Here is a 17315-nt window from a genome sequence, read left to right as displayed (position 1 = left end):
GAGGGATTTGGAACGGTTCCACCTGTCTGAAACAGGTGGCTAATCGGGATGCGTATGTGTGTTTAACACGTATGCGATTGTTTGCATTAATGTTTGTCTGTATAAACGGGGGAGAGGGGGGTCTAGGAAAAAGGTAAATTGAAACCCTCGAGTTCGGAGTCGTTCGGTACTTATATACGCCATGCCGCCATTTTGTTGTAATTTTCCGGATCTTGAAATGATTGCAATGAATGCACCGTTTCAAGAAAAAAATTCGGGCCAAATTAATTATGACAAATCAATTTTTTTACTTTAGGAAGAAAAAAATCACCTTTGGGGAGGTCGTAGATTTCTTCGTAATTTTTTTTACGAAACTTTGAGTCAAATTCAGTATTTTATTTCTATGAAATTTAATTGCCAAAGGTCGCGTTTCTGCGCTACGTCCTCCTGAAAAATGTAATAAAAAAAAAAAAATAAAACGGTAATTTGAAAGAAAATCACAACTCGCAACCGTTTAATTTAAAAAATCTGAAAAAATTTAGAGTCTTCTTGTGGGCTAGTAGAAGTTCGGAAAAAATTGAGAACGGAATTCGAACACATGAGGTCAAAAGTGGGTCGAGTTCAGCTAGAATGCCCCATATGCAATATAACACTGTACAATTATTTGTACGTACTCATGCCGAATGAAAATTTCTTTGAATGTTAAAATAAAAAAGTATAACTGTGATAAAGTGTGATGGTTATTAAGTTGCGACATTTTTTTTCCGCAAATATTTTTATTCCTCTTCTAACTGTTTTCTTTCGAAAAATTAACTTTAGTATAGCGTCGAATTACCTCCTATATAAATAATAGGCGTGTATGTTATACTTCTCTTCATGTATAGTGTATACGTATACGTGTACGTATAATATTCTGTAGAATATAATATAAAGCACGACATGGCGATGAATTATTTGATTCCGGGAATTTTTATCAGACGTAGGCGTGCTCATATTGCAGCGAAGCGGAGCTGACGTCGTACGATACGTACGCGTATAATGCATGTACGTGAGTCTCGTAGATACGTACATACGTACGCTTCTTCAAGTATGTACATCTAATTGTAAGAATGAAAACTACTGTGACATCATGAAGTTGGCGGCACGACCCGCGAGGCGCGCGATTCGAGTTCCGGATTGCGCAATACTTGGCTCCTCCGCCTTGTCGTCGTTGGAAACGATCTTAAGGGGTATGGCCACTGTAAATTTTTTGAAAAATCGATTTTTTTTTTATTGGCTTAAAAAATAGTTTAAACCCTCTAGAATAAGGAAAAAAAGGTCCCGTGCGAGAAAATTTTTTTTTTGGCCCCCAAATCATCTTCAAGCGGAAAAACTGTCCTAGATATCGCGATGGATATCGCTGTTTGCACATTCAATGGCGGCCTTACCAACGTCTTGCAAATATTCAAGATATTCATACAAGATATTCACATACAACAGCACAAGAAAACAAATTTGAACTAACTGGTGACAAGTGGAATTAACGACATCAGAGTCAGGGCGGCTAGGTGGTCTAGTGGAGTAAGGCTCCGGTAAAGCATCGCTAGATACCAGGTTCGATTCCTGGCTCCGTCGTTAATTTTTCGAATTTACCAGTTTTTCAAATTTATATCTTGAAATATTCAAGATGTTGGAGGTGGAAATTGGTGTACAGTTATATAATTTCTGCATCGAAGCCGACGGCAAACGCATTACGCACGCGGAGACATATCTGAGCGACGCGGAAAAAAGTGCGCGTGCGCTCCAAAAATCTACCAGGAAAGACGAAGAAGACGAAAATTTGGCCATCGAAGGACAAATGTATGGTGCTGGGATTGCAGACTAACGGTAAAATTTTTTTTTACCTCCTTTTTATTTTTTCCAATAAAAAACTATTCGCAAAACTTTAAACGCGTTTTTCTCGAAACACGGTTTTTCAAAATGGCACGCAGCATCACTCGAACAATTTTCATTTTTTTTACTTGAAATTTTGACCAGATGTGAACATTAACATTATCTTGAGAATGTCGATCGGGATTTTCAATAACTTTATTTATTGATTTTTTATTAACAAAAAACTAGCCATTTTTTCGTCAAAAATCAATTTTTTTTTTCAAACGCACGCCAAATCCACAAAAATTGATAATTTTCAAAATCCGATCGACATTCTCTAGCTATAACCCTCTAGATTGATGGTTTTTTTTTTTTTTGTTCTAGATTCAAAAGTGCACCAGTGGTGCTGCGTGCCGCGGAGCCCTGCAAGCAAAACATGCCCCGGGAAGATAGCTGTGGAACCGCCATTTTGTTTTTTTCTTGCTGTAAAAAAATTTGATAATAAAGTTTAATGTATGCCCGATAACACCCTTAAAAGTTTTTTTTCAATTACTTTCAATTTTGGAAGCAAAAAATTCGTGAAAAAACCTTTTTTTTTGGACCGTTACAGTGGCGTTACCCCTTAAAACATATTTTAATACCTACTAATATATATATATATATATGTGTGTGTGTGTGTGTGTGTGTGCATATAGGACACGAGCCTATTCTTCCTACTTCTTTCTTACACTACTCCTTCGCAAATCATATTGTACGTATTACATAGCATTTATATTATATGCCTACTACGTTTTTTCGATATTGTAATTTACAAGTTCTACTTGATTTGAAGAGCTGATTGAATTGACTCAACTTTGATTTTATAATTGTTCTATTTTTCCTTCACTAATTCTAGCTTCTTTTTTTTCTATTTCTTCTGTAACGTACATACAAAATTTGGTCGACTGAAATGAGAGATAAGAACCATGTATCATATACGCATTTCTAGTTTCTTCAATCAATTTTGCATCACGCCGTGTATACTTGTATAGAAACGGTCTAATCACAATATCATTAATAGATGACGTAAAGAATGATTTAATAAAAATTGTTTCACACAGGGTTAGAAATATCGTTACGACTCTTTGTTTTTTTCATTACAAATTTTGATTATTTTAGGATCTCAATCTTTATGCAGCATTTAGCATGAAGAATTCGTATACAGTTGAAAAATTCCGAAAAAATTTTCTGTCACGCATTCTACGATGACGAGCGGAAATTGCGGTCTGGCTCACACCGGCAGCTTTGCGGGTATTCCGCATTAAACTTAAAGTATTTGTGTGCTTCGTTGTATAATGTATAATGTACGTATAGGTTGAAATAAAGAAGTCGATTTAAATAGACTTATACGTGTGCGGCTAAAAATATAGCTTATGTACATAGGTTATAGGTATATTATACACACTCACTCGAACCCGTCGCTCGCCACGCGGGGGAAACGCATCATAAATAAAACAGGGAGGCGGGAGTGGGAAAAGGGGCACGAAAACGGTACGACGGCGTTCGCTTGCCGAGAAACGAGCAAAAATTTTTGCATATATTGCCTATACGGGGCGCGCGCCTCGAGTTCTTTAAATTTAGAACGTTAGGCGTGTTTTGTTGTTACGTTTTCCCCTTTAGTTTACAGTTTAGTCTAGTTGACTTTAGTTTAGGGACACTTTCTTTTACACGTATATACACCTTATCGGGCCCGTGTATTTTTACCATTCCGCGCCGAATCGACAAGGAGTTAGGTATCGCTCAACAATGAACGCCTGTATTCTTGAGCAGTATCCGAAATAGCGGTGTATTATGTATGTATAGATTGACACAGCGATTGTTACGGTGTGTAAACCGTACGATTTTTACATTGCACTTGTGTGGGTGGTGTTTGGGTACACATGTACCTAGGCAGGCTGGCAGGCGCCTTGCCTAGCCTCATTTCGTTTCACTCGCTCGCAGCCTTAATCATATTCTATATCTATCTATCGGACCTCGCGAGTTTCGTCATGTTTGACCAAATTCCGGAAATTGCAACATTGTAATCGCGAAAACAGATCTTGCTTGCCGCACGCTGTTTTGCCAGTATAATGTTCTAGTTCAATCGCGTTTGCTACTTTACACAAGCCTCATCGAAAATCGTCATCGATACAACACGTGAACAATATATGAATAGAAACGTACCTACGTTTTGATGAAATAAGGAAAACATTTCTAAAACCCGTTGAATTTGCGCAGGGTGAAATTTCGGCGATTTATTTTGAAATCCCGCGAGGTCGTATAGTAATTCTATATTTAAAGTTTTTAATGCTCGACTTTATTGCTGTAGCACCCATTACACCAGCCGGTCAGAATTCACACGCACACTTGACTCCGTTGCTGGTATTGTGTACCATGTGGAAAAATGGCGTTCAAAAGTCGACGGCGATACAGTTGGAGGGTATAGAAGCAGTAACAGCAGTCCTGAACAGTCAGAATATAGTTACACCTGCTCGTCCTGCAGCACGCAATGCTACACCTATTTGAGTGTTTGTTGCCTGGTGAATAATATGCTTGGAAAGCGAAAGAGAGCGTTAACAAGAAAACGGAGAAGAGAACGAATATCGGTGGAAATAAGAAGTACTCCTTTGGTACATTGCGATTCGGGAATCCTTTTTTGAAACCCGTAAGGTCAAGATCCGTAATAAAGCACGACTGATAAGGAAAGAAGGAGATTAAGGCCGAAAGGAAGCGAGGTGCAGAAAAGGTTCCGTTAATGCCAGTTCTCGCGGGGCGGTGGTAACGCCGCGTTTCTAACCATAAACGGATCAATGGGTGGCCAAACAAAGTTGGGCACAAAGGCAGGGGGCGTGCGTCTCCTCGGCAGCTACCAGGGATAGCTTGAGGTACACGGCTTGAGGTTTTCGGCGCGGGTCGCGGAGCAGGCGAACGCGGTTAACGACGATCGGACTAAAAATAATATCCTCTTTACTCGAACGCCTGCATGGCGATGGTTATAACCATGTTTGTGCACGCGCGCGTGTGAGTTTGTAGTAAAAACACATAGGCGAAGTTTGAGATACCGATAACTATGGTTATCCTGCGCGTATATGGCCCACGGCGCTCTATCTCTTATCCACACGTGCCCGTGAACAGGCGTTATAAGGGTGCCAATTCTGGCCTTGTGCCCCTTTTATTCGACTCTGGTTTAACCCTCGTCGACGGGTTCGATGGTCGATACAAACCTTCCCCTGCCTTTCCGATGGGCATTCGATCCAACAAGCCTGCGGATGTATATGCGAATGGATGGGTGGATGGATGGATGCAGTTATATCATCGTGTAACTGCCGCGCAGATATCCCGATCTACGTAAATAAAATTCCTTTCTTTTGTTTCAACGGTCAAAGCTTACCGCGATGAAAGACTCTTTTTTTTATGGTTTATTCGAAACTGAATTGACTATAACACGCTAAAACCTGACTTGATCTAACCCCGAGAAAGATCAGCATTCCGCTGCCAAGGTGATTCGCTGTCTGTATTACAAAGGAAAACGTCACAATTTTGACTAGAAACATTGACCGACGACGATAGTTTCGATTTTTCGCTTGCCAGTTTTTACAAAAATCTCGGCAAGTAGCTGGGAAAATTTATACTCTTAACCTTCAGTCGACACTCCCTTCTATTCTAACCCAACATAACGGTACTTCGAATATCCGCACCGCGAAAAACCGCAGTCTGAACGATGGTCCTTCTTATTCTCTCAATCAGACACAGATATTCTACTTGTTTCCCTGAGCTAACCAGCTCGCAGATGATCCTCTTCTCTTTTAAGTTTTGATCGAACCCAACGCTCACTTGAGTTGCCCATCTGAAAATTGACTATTAATTATAACGCCCAAATTTTTAAAAGAAAACCCTTTCGTTCCTGTGCGGCGGTGAAGAGGGATCGAAAGGTCAAGTTATTCAGTGATATATACATATATACATCTGCGCCAGAACCATCTTCTGAATGAAATTAATCGGGCATAAATGAATAGCAGCGGTAGCAGCAGCCGTCGGTCTTGGAAGTAAAAATTATAGGGCGAGAACTAAGTCGTAAGGACGATCCTTTTTACACCAAGCTGCCCGCTTTATAGTACCCAGTTTGAAAACCCTTGTGAAAAACTTTTCTCTCCATAATAGCATCGTCGTCCGAGTTTCAAATCTTTGGGGGGGAGGGGCGATGAGACAAAGAGGTGATGGCATGGCGGTCGTAACCGCTATAGGTGACGGACGGGTGGATGAAGGGTGAAATTGAAAAGGGAAGGGGGCTTATTGACAGTGTAACTCTATAATATAAAATGTTTGTTCGTCAGCGGAGTCGATTTCCTATATCCATACAGCGTACACCTCTATAATGCTCTGCAGAAAAACTACGACTACGGGCGACGGGAGGAAAAATTAAATATGATGAAAAAATAAAAAAAATGGATTGGTCGACCGCGGACGTTTGTTTACAAGCTAAATATCAAACAGTATTAAGGTAGAAACGTTTCGTGGCACCTTGGTTGCAGTTATCGTTGCATGGCAATGTATCCACGACGATGGTGTTGTTCTTTCCGAAATCGTTCCGCGCAGGTGTTACTCGTCCCACCGCAACATCGCGCGGTTTTTTTACCATGAAACTTAAGACCCACCATATCCTGCACCGTTTCTTGGCACCACCTCGATGGCAGGTGCAAATCGATAACCAGAAACAAGGAGTAGTACGGCTTTTCGAACCCCGATACCCTCCTTCTCCTCCACCTCCTCCTCCTCCTCCTCCTCCTCATCCCCAGCACTCGTCCTTTCCTTCGCTTTTGCCACCCTCCGCTTTCCTTGCCACCGAAAGATCTCTCCAAAAAGGCACATAGCTCTATTGCTGCGCACTTGCGTTTGTGTATTATATATGTATTATATCCTTGAAGACAATGGCGAGACCCCAAAAGTGCAGAGTCGTGAAATGGCGGTGGAGAGGTGAGGGAGTAACTGACAATGCGGCTAGTTTTCGATGACGAGCCACACGGAAGCGTATTCTCCCTCTCTCTCTCTCTCTCCCTATTTTACTGATTAACCTACCTATTTTACTCCTGACTTTATTTATCTTTATTTTTATTTCTATTTTTATTTTTATTTTTTTTTTTATTGATGTATTGTATTTTTTAGTACTTTTCTCTTTTTTGTTTTTGTTTTGTTTATTTTCTATATTGTGTATTTGTTGCATAGTCCTTAGGCGATCGTAGTGTCCCAGGACGCTTAATAAACCCGTTTCTCTCTCTCTCCCCCTCCCTCTCCTTTTCTTGTATGGAATTGGTAAAACAGCCACACGCCAGTCGTCCAACGACGTTTAATTCCGTTTTCGTTGTACCTGGCAAAGCTTGATTCAAGGATGAGACGTGGCCCGTGAAGAGTTTAGGGAGAAAACAATGGAACCACAAAATCATGCAATTTGATAGCGGAAGGCTGTGTCGGCGACATGCGAAGACGGAAGTACATTAGAACCGGATGTTAGGGTGACTTCCCTTTCGCGCCGGAGTCTCTCAATGCGGTGATGCTCTTCCAAAATAAAGAGAAAGAATAGACCGAGAAAGATTCGCGTGCCGCGTAGTGACAAGTATACCTAATATACCTACTAGTTGTGGTTGTGGGTCCGAAGCAAGGCCAATCCTTTTCCTTCCTTCCTTCCTTCCTTCTTTCAAATTGATTGATTGATTACCTTTGGAAAGAACCAAATGTACGCTATACAGAAAATTCAATAGTTACATATATTTTCATCCTTCTTGGATACGCGTCATACACCCACGTTGGAATAAAACAAAGAAAAATACCCACCTAGGAGGAAAAAAGGAAACTAGGTTACGTGATTTCGCGGTTTTTGCTGAGTTGTATAAGCTGTGGATCTTGGACTGGAGACAGATTTTTGGAGCTGTTCAATAACTTCATCCGTCTTATCGCGTAACAGCCAAAGAACCGCTTCGAACTCTGCAGGCCTTCATAGCGTTTACAGACCAGCCGCATCCTCCTCCTTCTCTCCTAGTCCAAGTCAGCGCGGAAGAGATTGCTAGCCAGCCACACGCCCGACTGACGACCGATCTTTCGCTGTAAAAAGCGAAGATTCCCACGCGCCACGACGAGCTCTAGTCTTGAGATGAAGAGGAGACCAGGCGGGCTCGCAGTCCCAGTCGCGGTCTTTGTCGTCCTCTGAAATCAACGCGGTTTATTATACGGACTTTATACCATCGAAGTCCCGATACCACAGAAAAGGGCCAGAGCAGCTCGGGTATCCAGGTCGATTCAGCGTCTATACCCTAAACATTCTCTTCAAAACTTTTACCCTCGTTGTTCATTCGACCCATCAATTAGTCCGGAACGATCTCTTGGGGGTTCGCATGTTTCACATTTCCCATTCTTCTCGTGAATTTCCATTACACAATCCGATGATGTAAAATGGATTTGGAACAGGCAGCAAACGGATCACGGCGTCGAAAACGACCGGATTTTGAATTTCTACACATGTCTACCGTGTAAGAACGCGTGGGTGCCGATTCTCGGTGAATAGACAAGAACCGGGCCGTGCGTTATGGTATACGGGGGGATGCAGGACGAGCATAAATCTTGAATCTTGTTGGCCTACTCCCGCTCTTGCTGCCGCCACTACTTGCGAGCAGAGCGAACGCGTTAGTGCTCAGGGACTCTCAACCGGAGACCGATACCTCGGTTTGGTCGCCACCCACACCTTCCTCCTCCATCCATTCCTACGCTACACTTAGTGTCCGCAAATCTTACTCTCTTCCTCTTACTCTATCTTTTTCTCTTCTCTGCTGCACAGACCGAACCTCAGCGGTCGCCGACCCGGGATCCAGACTCTTCGAGACAAAGTTCCATACTGCCGTGCAGCCCGGTGTGGATCTTCTCATATTATCTTCCGCTCTCGTCTTTCCTTCCGTGAAACATACTCGTGCCACATCAGGATCCTCCGCCTGTACTGTTTCTCCGCAGAATCAACCCGAAACTTCACATCTGGATGCCAAGGAGGAACCTCCAGTGAAATTGGAAAGGAACATCGGACCCCAGGTAATAGTCGACCGATGTGCACAGTGAGTAATCACACCAGCACGCAAAAGTCCTGTGCTGCTGAGTCGTCGAATTATTCTCGTTGTGCCGTGTTTTTGCACGGGAAAACAATTGGTAACAGTCGTGGATCATTCTAGAATTCGAGATGAGCCGGATTAATGACTCGCTGAGTTCCAGCCAGTGGTAATAATGAATTCCGTGAATGAAATCTTGACTGCGAAACTTCTTTTTCCTCTTGCTTTTCAGATGTGAAGAAACTGATGAATGCACGGAGGTTTTACGAGTTTCGGTCTTCAGGCACTCGAGCTGAGCCAGACGTCGTTGAGCTCGCCAGGCGTCGGACTGATTACGTCGTCGAGGAACGTAGAGATACACCTCTGGTTTGATTGCTCGGAGCGTTTGACAATGGGGGGGAGGGGAGTAACGTCAACAAACAACCGCATGATGCCTGAGCGCCAGATGAGAATCTCTGCACCATACGCGGTTCGTAGGTACGTACCATCCATACATATAAACACCTCGTATCTCCGCGTGATCTGAACCTCAAAAAACTGAGATACTCGTTCTTCTCTTCTTCTGCAGCATGAGAAACCCACGTTGTATACGGCACGCATAAGCTACGTGTTCGAGATCAGTTTCTCAGATTTTTTTTAACCCGCTCGCTCGCTCACGGCTCTCGGCCACCGGTCGACCCTCCGGCTGGACCACGAACGCGGGAAGTTTCGTCAAAATCAGCATCCTCCTATCATCGCTTTTCACATCCCTTACTACATTACAGCACTGATTGTGAGTAGAAGAATAAAAAGCGTCGCCACGCTACCCGCAGCTCTCGGTCGTGATAGGTCAATTTTACGATATTGAACTGTATCTCTGTGCCAGTTCTGCAATTCTACTATTCCTACCACTGCGCTATCTCGATGGAGCGAGAAGGAGCGATTCTCACCGCAAGTGCAGCTTGAGGATGAAACGGATCGACGAATGGTTTTGCGTGGGATGAGAAGAGAGACGCTATGGGGAAACCCCTGAGAATTCCGCGCGATCACTTCTGCCCGTCGTTTCCTCAATACCTTGGTGCAATGTGCACAAATACAACGGATCTCGAGAACATACCAGTACCTTCAGACGGAGACCGATGAAGATTGTTCGGAGAGGCTGTCACTTATATAAGAATACCAGTATTCGTCTGTTATTTCATTCGGCAAAATTGTAAGTATCCCGTGCAACTATATACAAGGATTTGGTACCATCCTGACACGAAAAATATATTTGATACTCAGCAGGACACTGAGGTACTGACGCACACGCTACCTGTCGCGGAGACTCAATGCTGAAATTGAGATTTACAAAATGGTATTACGAAGTCGGTGTTAAGCAGGTTAGCGAACTCGACTTGCAATGCCTATTCAGGGAGAAAAAAACGCCGCTGTTGCATAAATACGGAGTTAATTCCGAAACCACAAAGAGGATAAAATTTGCTCAACGGGCGGGAACTTTTGTAAGAGAGATTTTGAAACATCCGCAGCTGGTGATGAGTATGCCTGTTAAAACGGGAAGAATTTTCTTCTTTTTCTCCTTATTATATTCTTCATTATTTTTACCGTGCATCCTCTCGTCGCGTCGACGGTTGCCTTATTAAAAGGTGACGTAATCCGCGAAGTGTTAAAAGTCCAGAATGGCGGCTCAGTTGTCGCATAATCTTGTCGACTGTGTAACGTATATACACGTATAGGTGTACATTTTATACACGTTTACATGAAAGCCTGAGTAACACACACGACGAATCCAGCGAGCGAGCGAAGAAGAGACTCGAACCAATTTGTGTCAGTGGTATATGCTTCTTTGTGTTAATGCCCTGTCTTCGGTAGATACATAATGCACGTGTATACCTATACATGTGCATACTTCTGCGTGGCGGAAGTGGGCTTGGCCTACTTTGGTACCGGCCACAAAGAACCCAACTCCTTGTGCCTTGCTCGGAGGTCACGGAAGATAATCCCACGACTCTCGACGGCGTCGACGACGACGATGGCCCTCTTTCTCTCTCTCTCTCTCTCTCTCTCTCTCGGTCTATGTAGGAATGGGAATAGCTAGGACATGTACATTACCACCGTGTTTAGTTATTTACTTGTTTATTTGCTCATCCTCCGTCTCGTCCGTGCGAGGTTCTTCACGGGCACTTCAGACCGTTTACAAATCGGTTAAGTAAACAAAACTCGTCACTTTGGTGTCTGTTCCTGCGGATGCTTTGGGGCCCATCAGCTCGTTTGGAGAACAAGATTCTCGGTGTACTCTAAAAGCGTCCTTCCGCCGAACATACTCGTACGGAAACTTCCAATCCATTTATCTGCCCGTTTATTCCGGGAGTACAAAAGACGAATGACACTGCGACATCGGGCGGGAATCGAAAGCACTGATCGGTGAAATTTCCGGAGAGTCGAAAAGCTCGTTCTTTTTCTTTTTCACACCCATCGCGGTTGCATTGTGTCAGTTTTTCCAAGGCGCAGTTGGCCCCTCTTTCTCCTCGTCCTGCTGCAGCAGCACCACCACGTAATAACCAGGTGCGTGGGTGCGTGGGTGCGCGGGTGCGCGTGCACCGGGCATCTGCGTTAATAACGGAAGTTTCGAGGTCGCTATATGGGAAAGACATTTGTACATAGGTGCGCGCACCCGTCTCTCGTGGCCTCGAAATTGTCGCGAGCAAACATCGCCTATAGGTAATCCTAACGTTGCAGTTAACCGGACTCAGCTACACCTTGTGCTAAAATTCAAGTTTCGAGTTTTTTTCTTAGAAAGCAACACACGCAGAAGTAATACGGATAACGTGTGTAATTTAAGATCGCGTAAATTATTAATAAATTTGCTATTCTCTCGGTGATTCTCGTGACGTAAAGCCGTCGCGGTTGGGTATTTCAAGGAATAATACACACAAATTTCGGCAGGAATGCGCGCTCGCGTTTCCTTTCCCCGTGTATACATGTACATGGGTATGTATGTACGACCGTACGCGTAAACTGGGAACGCGAATAAATATACCAGGCTTGAAAAGCTTTACCCGTATAGCAAATCTATGTGTAGTGCTAAAAGCACGGAACACCTCTGCGTAAACGAAATTTAAGTCCATGTTAAAGGAACACCTCTGTGCGTATGCATATTGCAACGTTTTCAACTCAAGACGCCTCGCCCCTATAACGCGAAACCAAAACCTTGAAGGGGAGGATTTATTGTAAGAATCCAACTTGTCCGCCCGAACGGTTACCGTATTTCACACGAACGAAGTAACAACAACTTGAACTTCCGTGACACCTGCATTCGATTGCACTCGATGAATTGAGAATAAGAAATGAAACTGAGGAGAACACGACGTGTCCAACGATATCAGTTATGCACTTCTTGCTGCTAGGAGGCCAGAACCACTTGCTAGAAAAATTTGTCAGGCTTAGGGCGGTTTGTGCAGTATCGCGATAATCACGACCCAGTTATGGACTACGATCCGGAAAAAGAGAAGGGGTCAGATGATTGAATCGGTTGATCCGGTGCCCCGGGACCGAGTCCAGGCGCAGGGGGTAACTAGGGACGGCAAGCGTTTGAGAGCGAGGCGAGAGGCACGAGGTAAGACGGAGATACCACAGCTGCAGAGAGGAGCGAACCTCGGTCGTGCCGAAGCGAAGCCTCTGCAGTGTCAGTGACCGGAGTATGACCCCTGGCTCAGGATCCCCGTGCACCACCGAAGCACGGGCAGCGTCGGTTCGACTCACTTCTGTCGGTTGGTCGGTTCCTTGCTCGTTCCTCCTCTTCTTCTATTCTTCTCGTCTCTTTTTTCCCTCCACCTTTCCCTTCGGCCCTCTCGAACCACCGCAATAACCGCGGCGCAACGCAGTTGTCGTTGTCTCTGGTGTCACGTCTAGCTGGAACGAAGGAGCTCAACCGCTGATGATGCGGTGCTCCTTCGGGGTCGATTCCTTCACTTGCGGTTGTTGCGCCGGGTCAAAGCGAGCCGCGACTGTCGTCCTTCTCCCTCGAGAAATCGGGCTGACTCTGTGGTCCTCTTTTGGGTCACCGTACTCCAGGATCATGACCCTAAACACGATGGTTCTGCGTCCTTGTCGCGTTGTTATAGTTGTAGATGATTTCATTTCGCAAATGAGATTTCATAATTGTTTACACAGCTACAGATGGCAGACTTCGTCATTCGTCAGCAAGACAAGATAAAACCGTTCGAGAATATGATCAGATTTTTTACGGATTGATTCTCTTTGTCTCTCTTCTGATATTGAATGTACTGTTTATTGATCGAAGTATACGCGTCACATGGCCGGTAACCGCGGTACTACTCAGAATTGAACGCTTTTCGGGTATATTGGGTAATACCGCAAACACCGAGCAGTAACAGTAGCAGTAGCAATTAGTGTACAGAATGAGTTTTCTTATTTACTGTTTTTGTTATTTGTTACAGATCAATAGCCTCGTTTTGACGCGGGGCAATCAAATAGGATGAAAACGCGGAGTGGTGCTGGATGTGATTCGACAACGGTTGCTGGGAAGCTGGAAAGTTCTTCACCCAGAAACCTGAATCTCATCGAGTATTTTTATATCCTTTTATTTGTTATCTGTTCGAGGTTAGCGAGATTCGATCAATCGATTGATAGATACCACAGTTAGGCCTGAATCCTTGCTCTGCCCGTGATTTTAACAACTGGGTGAGCAAAGTTTCAGGTGTGTCTGCGGTATTTTAATCCTCACAGACTTGATCGTTGCGCAGATTTTAGTAGTACATAGATCTCGACAGTGGAGAAAAGGGAAAAAAGTCTTGTCGTGGTACCGAAGGACTGGAGAACAGGATACTACAGAGTTTATATACCCGTGTGTACAAGCTGCACGTTATCCAGAGCCAGCCAACCGGCCAACCGAGTTTCAAACCGGGTAGCGGAACAGAACGGAAACGACTTCCTAGACAATTGGGCTCCGTCGGGATCGCTGGAGCATGTAACGTTCTTCCGGTGCCATAATCGACTAAACACAGCTGAGGGCGACAGGTCAAGGAGAGACGACCATCAACTGGCTCGATGAAACGACTGTACACTCCTCGAAGTGCACACCACCGAAGCGTAAAATCGTGAACCGTGAAAACGATTGACGAGGGCTGGAGCAGGGTGAAGTCGAGAGAGGCTTCGCAGGCCGCAGACGGTTGTCCCGTATCTGTACTCGAAAGTTTTCATCATGCCTGTTCCGACAGAATTTCAATTCTCAGGTTTTAGTTGCGACAACCGTTCCAACGTAATGAAAAACAAAAAGATGGCGCGCCGAAGGAGGTGAACGAGGGGCGGTAACGGCGTTGCAGCGGACCGTGAATAAGGGAATCGAGTAAAATGAAATTTGGCGGAAACGGAACTCAGCCGGCGCAGAAAAAGTGGAGACGAAAAGAAGGAGGGGAACCTCGTCAGTCAGTCACTCAGTATGACTGTCTGCGTCTCTCTGTCTCTGCCTGCCTGTCTCTTCAAGCGCGTTACAAAGAGATTGTACGCTGTACTCTAGTTGCGGGATCCTGCAATGTCGCTATTACGTGTTCACCGGATAAATTGGATGACATCAGTTGCTACACACACACATATATATATATATATATATACACGTATATACATATACATACGCACGTATGCTCGTATACAACGGCAAATAGAAGCCGAGAACAGTCTTCACCGCGACGCATCCCACAACACTCGATTTTTACTCTTACGCCTGAAATTTGCTTTTGACCTGGTAGCAAGGCTCTTGTTTTTTGAGAATATAATAAAGGTGAGCAAAGTTTCAGGTGTGTGAGTTCATCGAGTTCGACGATTATTCGACATTATACGTAAGACTCTCTTCTTCTTATCATCGGTATTATTTTTCTTTTTTTTTTCTCTTTCTCTCCTTTACTGCACGAGAATTTTGGTCACGAATATATAAACGCATTTACGCAGACATGCACGCGTTATGAAACAAAATTTACGGAATCATGACATCCCGAACGGCCGTAGTAGCTAGCCTAAATAAATCATAAGCAAATTACCGCAATTGACCAATGTACTCATGTGGGCGGGGATACGGTGGCGAGTTGCTCCGGCTAACGTGCAATTTAATGGAATTCTCAGAGAACGTTTATTACTCTCATGATGTTCGGTCATAGATAGCTATAAAATATTGATGACAAGGAGGGAAACGTGTGTTATTAATTGTGTGCGAATGGTTCGTATTTGCATTCCTGATTTATCCCACTTCTTCCAGTTATTGTGTTCTGACAGCGGCGTCCGTCAACTCTCGATGGAATTCAACACCTACCGTACCTTTGTTTCACCCAATTGTTGAATCGGATGATAGACACATCGCCGGAGGATGGGGACGCAGAGCGTTGCTGAGAAGGGATCTTGCTCTTTTTCGCAAGATATAAATTATCTTAGGCACTTCATACATGCGAACCAGCGACCATTGTGGTGCCCATACTGTGACGGTAGCCTTGTTGGAGAAGGCGTGGGGTATAACGATAGATAGATAGATGCATGATTGAATAAAAGAACTGGGCTAGTATAAGGACGATATCTACTGCGGGCACGTGCAATACCACGAAAATAAACTGTTGGGACTCCAGATACTATTTTCTGTAAATCAGTAGACTATACATTCTATGAAAATCGGTGTCGTAACGTGAGAAATTGTACGATAGTAACACGCGCGAACTAACGAATAATGCTTGAAAATTCGACACTGAATGGTAACATGCTTGACTTAGAGTCCCTACAAAACGTATGTTTTGTAGATGTTTTGTAGAGACTTTGACTGGACTGATTCACAGAAGTCTCCGCAGCTGAAAATTTCGAAACTTTAAAAAATATACTCTGATCCGTAATAAAATCAATTTATTGCAACTCACCAATAGCGACCGTGTTTTCCAGCTGTTGATCCTCGGATATTTAAGAGATTTATTTTTGGCATTCCTGAGTGTCAAATTAGCCAAGCGAGAGTTTAAAATCGCAGAACAAGTAATGCTACCCGCTTTGAATTATTTCAACTTATTTTTTTACAGATATTCAAAGATGAACTGCAACCATCTTTGTCACATGCTACATCGACGTAATTTCACGAGAGGAAGAAATTGCGCGTAGTCTGAAGTCGCTACAAACAGCCGATCCGTAATTACAACCAAAAAACGGTCAATTTATTTAGTAGTTCATACCTTATCTGAATTCCATGGGGTCTAAATAATCTAAAAAGAGTCTAGAAGAGTTATTGGTTCCATAAAAAAGGAAGGTTAACCTTTTCAACAAACATTGATTAAAGACTCAACACATGTGCAGTAATAGCATTCATCAAGACAAGGTACCACACGCATGCAAACAAAACACAATCACACTAATACACAAAACTGGCAGCAAAGGAGGCGTAACGAAAAGCCCATCAAAAGTAACCTGGCTAAAATTCTGGAACAATATATGAAAAAAAGACTGCAAGCATTCACTGACAAACTTATATCAGGAAAGCAGTACGAATTTCGACTGGAAAAATGTACACAGGATACGATTCACCAACTAACGAACGAAATAAACGGATCAATAAACAACTAAAAGAAATCTATTGCAATAATCTTGGACCTTGCAAAGGCGTTATCGTAACGAAAGACTGGGGGACAAATCACTATTTGCTTAATTTTACAATGATTTTTAAGGAACTAAGATTTCGAAATGTGAGTGTGTTTTGTTTTATTACAGTTTACTGAATTACAGACAATTCTAAAATCGCGACATAACGGGGTTTCCTCAGCATGAAATGTTAAGATAACGTTACTAACTTCAATTGAAGTTTAACAGGGTTCCGTACAATCTACTCCTGGATACACTCGGAAGAGTAGGTATCTGAGGCAAAGCGCAGAGCTAATTCAATGCATAAGTCCGAAAGAGACAGCAACGAGCAAAGACGCGTGAATCCAACTGCCGGCGAATAGAAGTAACATGTGGCATTCCACAAGGAACCATTCTATCCGTGTTACTATTTACATTATACTATGACGATACGCTAAGACTCAACATACAATCCAGGATAATTTCATACGCAGACAACAGTCTTAACAATAACGACAAATTCGTGGGAAGATGCATACTTAAAAGAAACCAGAGTGGCGGCAATTTTTCTGATTGTGAAATGAAAATTCCCCGAATTTGCTTGTCAAAACATTCAGAATTCCCAGCATGATCTTTTTCGATGAAAATCAAGTAACGTTGAGCAGTTTTCATTACCAAAAGCTCCAAAAATTGTGCGTCTTTGATATATAAATTTGGATTCAAAAACACATAGTATTTCGTTGTTTTACACAAATAACTAGAAATTGTACAATACCATTTCCGAAAGATAGCTTAGCTGAATTG

The 17315-nt window shown here is 43.3% G+C and overlaps 1 long non-coding RNA gene across 1 annotated transcript; it reads left to right on the top strand.

The window, feature by feature from the left end:
• Window positions 1–8307: 8307 nt before the first annotated feature.
• On the top strand, window positions 8308–9616 carry LOC124179319. The gene is made up of 3 exons (XR_006870008.1): window positions 8308–8919; window positions 9166–9410; window positions 9502–9616. It is a non-coding gene; the product is annotated as an uncharacterized LOC124179319 (long non-coding RNA).
• The last annotated feature ends 7699 nt before the right edge of the window (window positions 9617–17315 follow it).

Source organism: Neodiprion fabricii, chromosome 4, assembly GCF_021155785.1.
Source record: "Neodiprion fabricii isolate iyNeoFabr1 chromosome 4, iyNeoFabr1.1, whole genome shotgun sequence".
NCBI classification, from domain to species: Eukaryota; Metazoa; Arthropoda; class Insecta; order Hymenoptera; family Diprionidae; genus Neodiprion; species Neodiprion fabricii.
Note: the sequence above shows the minus strand (reverse complement) of the source record. Positions and strands in the feature narration are given on the sequence as shown.